The sequence below is a fragment of the Pavona decussata genome, unplaced genomic scaffold (genome assembly GCF_977016875.1).
Source record: "Pavona decussata unplaced genomic scaffold, jaPavDecu1.1 SCAFFOLD_106, whole genome shotgun sequence".
Lineage (NCBI taxonomy): Eukaryota > Metazoa > Cnidaria > Anthozoa > Scleractinia > Agariciidae > Pavona > Pavona decussata.
This window is the reverse complement of record NW_028145520.1, coordinates 540,308-550,000: the sequence shown is the minus strand read 5'-3', so window position 1 is coordinate 550,000 and position 9,693 is coordinate 540,308. Positions and strand designations below refer to the sequence as shown.

At 39.4% G+C, this 9,693-nt stretch overlaps 1 protein-coding gene across 1 annotated transcript in view; it reads right to left on the bottom strand.

Moving 5' to 3' along the window:
- Window positions 1-9,693, bottom strand: part of LOC146471094 (uncharacterized) — a 48,107-nt gene that overhangs the window by 17,109 nt on the left and 21,305 nt on the right. The gene's annotated exons all lie outside the window — the stretch shown is intronic.

Sequence of the window (9,693 nt, the reverse complement as noted above, 5' to 3'; positions counted from 1 at the left end):
CTGGCGTTAATGGTGTTTTTGAATGCAAATACGACAATGAGAATTTCAACAAAAATATAACTTATTTTATTTGCAAAATGACATGGTTACATGTATGTTCTTTGAGTATAATATTACCAAGTAACTATTGGTGTGGCTAAGGCTTTTGTTGGGATTATGCTTGTAGTAATTGCTAAAAGTGGAAAAGAAATATATTGGTTAACGAAAACGGAAGGTGTAACGAATAACACAGTCTAACGCAAAATGTAATAATAAGGGCTTTTTAACTGATTCTTAAAACGATTGGTGACACTTCCTTTTGTCTATCTAGCGCAACGTGGAAATAAACTAAATACTTAGTGTAACAACAGTCACTGTGGTGTAACAACCGAGTCACTACATGTATAACGGCAACAAATGACGGGTTCATGAACTGATCGTTAGAACAATTAGTGACAGTGACACTGTGTAACGCAACGTGTAATAGGCTATTTATTTCGTCTAACAATGTTAGGCTATATTCGAAGCCTTTTAATCATGATGGAAATACATGGAAACAGTCAATGGCCCATCGCCACAAAATGAGCGATCAATACGCCCTTGATAAAATTTGTTGTAGTTTAAACGGTACTCAACATTGTTCTGCCAGGTTGCCACCTCCGGCAACTCCTCTATTGAAAGACTTTTGGCATCGGGTACCATTTTATTGGTTAGGGCATGTAAATACATGCGATCTCCATGACATAAGATGTCATCGATATTTGTTTGTGTCCATAAATCGGCCGAATTCGGTCGATTGAAAAGCAAAGCTGCAAGTGAAATAAATGTACTCTGTCGGTCTTTAGAATGCTCACTGAAAGCTTCATGACCTTGATGAATGCTTCCTCGAATAGAAGTAATCATAATAGATCAGCAAAAAGTGCCAAAACTCACCTGTAAACAGCGAAACCTTGACTCTGATCAACTGTATTTATAACTTGCTGCGAGCACATGCGATTTACGGCTGAGCGAGCACGATTTTCCGCTGAGCAAGCACATGTCAATTTTTCCTATAAGACAGCTGCTGATTGGCTAGACTTGGCTGCGCCATAAAACAGGATTTCTGATTGGCTGTTTCTTAATGCGAACGATGGGTCGAACCGAGTCGAACCAAAATTTCTCGATGGCTTCAAGAATATGAAGGCTGCCTATCGGCAGCAATTATTTTGCCAGTTATCCCTTATCCCTAAAACCCCTAACAGGGCCTCAAAATTAGGCATTTGTTTGATACTGTCATTGTAGTATCCACTGATTAAGAGTGGTAATAATGATCGACCAAATTAAACTGAAAGGAAGTAGTGGAAACCGTTGTGAGCCACCTTAAAAGCATATTTTCTTCGAATTCGACAAGCCATTGAGCTCAGTGTCTTTTGGCATGATGGTGACATGTTTGGCGTGGATGGCACACAAGTTGGTGTCCTCGAACAGACAGACCAAGTACGCCTCACTACCCTATCGTAGGGCCAACATACGGGGCCTAGTTGAGTTTGGTGCAACCGAAATATCACCGTCCATTTCAAATTTATGCAAGGTTCTCTTCTTTTGTCGGCTCAAGTCTCATTTTAGGTGATCTTTCTTTCCAAATTGCGTTGGAAACCGATAAACCTGTGGCCGTCGGATTCCGGATCGAATTGGAATTTGGAGGTGTTAGATATGGAAGCGAGGGAAAACAGAAGTACTCGAAGATAGCAAGGGCGAGAAGCAATATAAAATAAACTAAACCCACATATTACCATGAATCCAGTTATAGGGTCACACTTGTGAGAGGCCAGCGCCCTCACCACTACGTCGATCCTATTCCTTTTAGCGCATGCTGCATGGTCTGTAGTGAAACAACAATAATCGGATGTTTCCCTGGCTCCGTCCACGAGTCTCCAATATCTCAGTGGTAGAGAATTCAAACTAAAAATCGGAAAGTCGCAGGTCTGACTGCAATTGCGAGAATCTCGGACTTCTTTTTCCGAGTATGCCTGTTTCATAGAATGAATAATACTTATTCTTAAGTTCTGACAAATGTCACGGACCATGTTTTTCAACTTTTACTCCCATCAAGCATGATTCCACGGAAGAAAAGAAGGTTGAAACCCACGGAAATATTATTCCATGAACAAAGTTTCCTTCAACGAGAAGAACACAACTTCACGTCTTTTATACATGTTGTTACGCCGCAAAATGTAATACCAAATCCAGCGACACACCTGGTGATTTTATACGCCGATCGCGGCGAATTTGATCGCCAGCGAAAGTCGCAAGCCGTTTTCGCGGACACACTGGGTGATTATTTTTCTCTCCGTAGGTGTCCGCAAGGCGGAAGTTGACCGTAAGTGGAAATGAAACAATAACACCCACCCAATATCTTCAAAGAATAAAGGAACGCAACAATCACCTTTATTCGTTGATACTTTAGCATTCGCTTATAAAATACTTCAAACAAACTCAAGTCGAGTTAACAAAGATGTCCTGTTCATAACATTGCCCTTCTCTCTCGTACCATTACTATTGCATTAATGAAGAGGGTTAGCCAAAACAATAACGAATCAGTTATATGTGTTATATAGGTACACTGATAATATAGGAACGGTGATAAAATATTAATGAGCAGTGATTGCCACAACAAATGCAACTCATTTGATCTGAATTGGTTCAATCTCAACCCAGGCCGACATGGTCACAATTTCTATCTTATTCCATACTCGTTAATGTGGCACTCGAAAAATAGGCCTCGCCCTCGAAAAAGCGCCTCACCCCTCAATAGCAACGCAGGCGCTTATTCGTAGTACATGAACTCTAGGGCGGAATTTTACCTAATCTCGTATCCAGATCTCAGTCGGTTCGGGAACGTCGAAATGTGGAGATCTGGGTACGAGATTAGGTTTCACCCTGATATATAACTACAGTCAAACCTCTTTGTTATGGACACCAAGGAGACAGGAATAAGTGTCCATATTATAGAGGTGTCCGTTTTAGAGAAGTAGGCTTTATGTGGATTTCGGTCTCTCAGGGACCAAGTGAACTGTCCGTAATAGGGAGATGTCCGTATCAAGAGGTGCCCGTAAGGAGTGTTTTCACTGTACCCGATTCCGATCTACGGAGTTTTAAAATGAGTCTCTTTATTCCTATAATGCATTTTTTTTTTTATCCAAAAGGGATTGTTTTGAATAAGCGTTGCACCAAAAAAGTTACATTTTTAAGCGCCACAATAAGTAGATACGGCAAGAGAACATCAGTCCCCTGACCCGGCTGAAACTATTAAGAGTTGAGAATATAAACCTGTGCACCTGTTATTCAATTTATGCATAGGTGAACGTATACTGAATCATGATACAGATTTCGAAATACCATTCAGCTCATTCGTGATCATGAGTTATCACATTTCGCATTATTACATTATGCGTCAGAAAAGTTCTTACATTTTGCGTTGAACACTTTATTAAATTTTGCGTTAGTATTACATTTTACGGCGTAACACATGTTCTACGCGCTTAAAATGTTCAATAAAACTGTAAAAACACGGCAGCTAGGAAAATAACTTAATAAGAAAAAGTTAAATTGCGAAAGTTCGATATGATTTTTTGCTCTTCAGTCATCCACCATCAGTTTTATTGAACCTTTTTAAGTACGTAGAACATGTATAAAAGACGTGATGTTGTGTTCTCCTCGTTGTCCGAACACGTTCCTAGCTTTGGCACACAGAGCTTCTCAGAAAAGTTTCCGGCTTCACACGGGTAGTTGAATACCACGCTCTTAAACAGCTCTTCCAAGCCTATTGCTATAGCGGCCATGGATCCATACAGCAAGGATCGTTTGGAGTTTCTAAACAGCATTGAAGCACTGGACAATATTGCGTCCGTGATGAGTAGGCAGAAGATCAAGTGAAGTGTAGCCAAAGTAAAGATAAATGGAAGATTCGTAAATGAAATAAACCAAATCTCCACGTGATTAGTAAAGGAAAGTAAAGGTTGTATCTGAATCAACGCCGGTTATATAAAGTAGCTGATCTATATTCAAGATGGTAACATTTTTTTTTTTCAGTTTCTGTAAACCGAAGATTGTTGCGGTTTCGTCGTGTTATGAATATTACAAATAGAGAAACAAAAATACTTGCCCAGCTAACTTTGGCGGGTATTTGAAGGTTAAAAATATCGCTGACGATGTATAACGTATTTAACCGTTCTGAAAGGGATTCCATGAAGAGACTATTTTAGGATTTATACATGACTTGTGTCAACAGCTTTTGTCATTCTTCCAAATGTCCATCCGTGGAATCATGAAAGGAAAAAGTGAATTCCTTGAATAGCAATGAAAACCTTTTTCCTCAACTTTTTCAAACAATTCAGTTATTTGAGCAATGTTTAAGTGCACTTTGTAAAATTCATTAATTATTCATCAAAGTTATGACCGATCAATAGATAGCGTTTGAGTCACATGTACACCTCTGTAAACCCCAATACAAATCAACTGTCTGAAAGCACGGGGAGGGATTGAATATAGGTATGGGGTTGATGAATTATTAAACAGTATAATTCACTTTTGATACAAACTTCTGCTCAGCTAATTAGTATTCATTAACTTTTGATACAGATCTCTATTGATTAAAATGCAAAACAACAAAAAAAGAAATATTACTTCAAAGAATGTCGTTTTACCTCCTATCACTTTTGTCCAGTATGTTGAAAGCCATTTTCCCCTGTACATTTGCCAAATGTCGGTTAATGTCGCAAACAAGTATGTAAAGCGTCTTAGGAGGCGGGTACCGTTTCCCGGTTTGCTTCGCCACTTCAAAAATGAATTTGCACAGCCAGAAGTTTAAACTCTTTGCGGACATATGCTCGAGTGGGGCTGACAAGTCCTCGACATCAGTTCTCTCAAGTCCGTTCCCTCCAACTGTTCCCAACTGCGCTTTTTTGTTCATTCTCGTGTTCCGCCAGGTAGCAGAAACGTTCACCACCCTTCGTATTGTATTTCGTATTTTTAGGTACTGTTTCAGACAGTAAGGCAACTTCTTCAGCTTCAGTTTTCGGAGAACGAAAACGACCTGTCGCGATACTCACGGTTTGCCAGTTACTGAAAGTTATAAATTATAAATAGTTGTACTATTGTCCCGTGCTCTCTCTCCTGCGGGACCTATGATATTTTGACATGCATACGGTATCCAATGACCGAATCGCGTAAAAACACTTTGCATTCAATTTGTTGTTTCTTTTCACAAGTACGATAAAATATTCGCGTCCGATCTTGACGTAAAATTTACAATGGAAGACTTGAAAAGCAGGAGCATATATTTATGTAAATTTACGTTTTGCACGACTTCACGTAATTAACAATTATTCGCCGAAGTGGAGGTGAATAGTTGAAACTATGCTGAAAAATATTAGATGTTTCATTGTTTTTATTGTAAATTGTAATTTTAGTGCTCGGCAGTTTTCGTAAACAAGAGATTGTATTTTTCATTTTTCGCCTTAGGATATGATGTTAAAAAGATTAAACAACTTACCATTTAATGCCGTCAAACCAAACTTTGTTGCCATTTATGTATTTTTTTAACAGCCGCCTCGTTTACCGTGGAAAAACGGGAAGCCATCTTGTTTCTCTTCGGCTGCTCGGAGGTGAATAGTACTTGGCTAATCACCTCCGAGCTAGCCAATCAGCGCGCGAGAAAATTACTATTCACTTGTGTGGTATATACTAATCATCAATATTCAAAGCACGTGAAAAGCAGTGAAATAGACCCGCACAAACAAAATAAAACTCTCGCCCGGAGAAAGCGAAAATCGACTGAAACTTGACCAAGATTCAGTCATCTTATCTAACACCTGTTTCGGTTCTTGAGCCTAAAACGTGAGCGAATATTGAAAAGGATTCTTACTCTAACCGCTTGTAATTTAACGGAAAAATCTGTGGGGGCATTTTTAACATATCTCGATTGATGCAAAGTAGGGACTTTTTCACTGATCTGCGCTTTATTTTAACTATTTTCAAACATAAATATCTTAAAATCAGCGACACCCATGAAGCTCAAATTACATTTAGAATGTTTTGCTATGAGAAAAGAACTTTTTTTAGAAAAGAGAAAGTGTCAAGTTTTATTTTGACACAGATATTGGTGAAATGCGGGAATGAACAAAATCACCCGGCAAAAATTGATTCATTATTTACTTGGAAACGCTCTTATAGATTTTTTTTAATTTCGCCTGCAAGTTGTCCGGATTGAGTAGTTTAAATCCCTAAAGTTTCGTCATAAAGTGTCTGACTAGATTTCGAGATAATCGACAATGTTTAAAATGAGAGGCTATACGCTACCGTTGCTATGGTAATAGTTGTTGATTGAAAACCAATGAAAAAATTAACTTTGATTATATGTTGAAATGATGATTTAGTATGAAGGAGATCGAAGTTTATCTCCTATGCGAGATTGTTATTTCAAAACTTCCACCCTAAGTCCAGAAAAACAGTTGCGAGCCTCCTTAATTACCTCTATTTCTCGGGCATGGTATCTCCTCATCTACCATGGCCGCTAAGCCAATCAAATCCCTGGAATCGCATTATACAATGATCCAGTTTTTAGTAATGGCAATTATCCTGCGAAATCGCGCGGAATATCGCCGTATAACGGCTGTTATTAGGGACTACGGGACTAAGCAAGGACTACGTAAGTGTCTATTACGGTGACCGGAAGTAATATGTTTTCCCGCCACGCGTAAATGGCCTGCGGCCCGTTTCTCGAAAGTCCCGGTAACTTACCGGGCCCTATAAGTGATTTTGGTGATAAAAGGTTTTTAGCAGAAGTCAATTCTTGTTAGCTTTCAATACTAAATTTTAAAATCTTATAATTCTATGATAACATTGGCCAAGTACCATGTCTGTAATCACTGTATAAACGGCGAAAAACCATTTCAAAATATACTTATCGGGCTCGGTAAGTTACCGGGACTTTCGAGAAACGGGCCCCTGGTTTCTAGCTGTAGCGCGCTTCACGAATACGTAGAAGAGTATGGCGGGCCTAGTGGAAAGTACGTGAGTATTTTGTTGTACTTAACGTGCTCACACGTCAACGTTTGAACCTAAATGACTAGATATAAACATTTTATCCTTTTTCTAGTCGTTCTTAGTGATTTCTTAAAAAATATTTGTCTATAAAACCAAAGCAATTTTGTAGTGGTGATCCTTTCCTTGAAATGGACTGTGCATACTCTTCAAGTGCCTGAGCACTTACCAAATATGGGTTCCAGTCAGTTAGCAAATGTCCACGAGCATCGTATATGTGGTCCAGAACTTAATTGTTTGCCATACTAAGGATTGAAACAGGCCTACCGAAACGCGGAACCATGTCCGAGTAGCGACAAGCTAAGGGTACGCAAAACATCCCAAAAGCATACACAACCCCTCCATACCGTATATTTTGCTTCGCTGCTGATAATAAAAACTTTCTGGTATTTGCAAAGCCTCTGCAAGGGTCTCCTAATCTTGCTTTTTAACGCGAAACTCCGCGAAACATTCATCGTCTTCCATGTCATCAAGGTCAAACTCGCCATACGAAGAGTGTGAAAAAGACAACTTGGCAGACTGATATTCCTCGTAAAAAAAAAACTAAAAATTCCTCTTCCGAAATAAAATTAGAACCGTGCAAAAGAAGAAGCAAATCTCTTATTTCTCGAAAAGATGGCATAACACTTAACAACCGAGAAAGATTATAAACTTTCCGTGCTACTACGCGACGTAATACAGCTTGCTTATTGTAAACAAGGGCTTTGAATTTTGGCGGGATTCTACGTACTCGTCCCATTATCCTGCTCAGTCTTGCGGAAAATCCTCTGATTTTAGCCAACTCGACGTACGGCTCGTCGGCTAAGTATCAGACTTTAGTATATACCACACAAGTGAATAGTGCTTTTCTCGCGCGCTGATTGGCTAGCTCGGAGGTGATAAGCCAAGTACTATTCACCTCCGAGCAGCCCAAAAAGAAACAAGAGTAGGGAATCATCGAGTTTGGATTCGAGTTCGAGTTCGAGTTGGACTTCGAGTTGGACTTCGAGTTGGACTTCATGACAAATCGATAATATCGATTTGACACACGAAATCAATTTATCGATTTTCACCGATTTCCGTTATCAATCGGTAAAAATCATCCGTAAAAATCGCTTACACCTCTTTCTACCCTTCGGGCGACGATCGTTTTCTCACAGGGGACCACCGCCGCTTGTATTATTTCAACAGACACGTAATAATCAGACGCTTGTTCAATCACGTTGTATCAACAAACTCAATTTGACTGGCGAGCCGCTGAGCCGCTTGAATAAAACTTGTCAGTCTATTTGACTGGCAAACCGCCGAGCTTCTCTATTTTATAAATAGTAACAGGTCTGAGCGACTCTCACGTGCATGTTTTAGCCGTTTTTAGAGTTTCACTCTCACGAGTATATCCTTGAGAGACCTACCTCTTTTGTATGAAATTAGAGGAGGTTCCTTGTTAATTTCTCTGAGCAATGGTTGTCGTTCTATTAAATGCCAGTTTTCCATTAGTATTTGTTTCAAGTTTGTAACTGATGGGTGGTATTAAACAGATCGAAACTGTTTTCTTTTGTTGTACACCATTTTGTTTTTCGTATAGACCATGCTTAGCATCTAAATTTTTCGTATACTTCGTTTGGGGAAGAAGGGGGGAGGAGGTCCGATTTCATTTGGGAGCCCTTCCAGAGCGAGCTCTCGAAAATAACGAAGTATTTTGCTTTTTGTATTTTTATAGTAGTACAACTCCGATTCCAAATCGAACTTCAACTCGAAGTCCAACTCGAAGTCCAACTCGAAGTCTAACTCGAAGTCCAACTCGAACTCGAACTCGAATCCAAACTCGATGATTCGGGATTCCCAAGAGAACTGAAGATGGCTTCCCGTTTCGCCACGGTCACTTAAGAGGAAAATATTTCGATAAAAGAAATGGCCATTACAAAAAAATACAAAAATTGAACAGATTTTGGTTTGACGGCATTACATGGTAAGTTATTTAATCTTTCACACCTCATATTCGAAGGCGAAAAATAAAAATACAGTCAACTCTCTCGTAAGCGACCACCCTTGGTGCACGACAAAGTGGTCGCTTACGGGAGGTGGTGCTTACGTTAGTTTATAATTGCATAAAACTGTTACCTTAGCAGCTAAAATTAGGCAAATAGAAACTAATTTATTTGATTTTTTTTCACATCTATTCATTCTTCTGATGAAACTTTGTACAACATGGCTCATGGTTCATTTTGGAACAAATCACTGTAACAATTCCCTTTTACCCACAGATCTAATTATAGCCATCTTCTCTGTTTGTAAACTGTCGTTATCTTTCAGCAGTCCGGGGAAGCGTCATCAAAATTGAACTTTTGTCACTTCTGAGCAATGATTCACAAGCGATCATACGTGACTACGTTGGGTGGTCGCTTACCGGAAACAGAGAACAAAAGCTAAAGAATATGTGTAATTTCTGGCCTAAAAAGTGGTCGCGGTCCCTTAAGAAATTTGAGTGGTGGTCGCTTACAGAGCTCTCGAAACAGTATTTAACTGAGAAACAAAACGGTTGTTTACGAGGTGGTCGCTTGCGGGAGGTGGTCGCTTACGAGAAGTGGTCGCTATGAGAGAGTTGACTGTACAATGCATTGTTTACGAAAACTGTCGAGCACTACAATTACA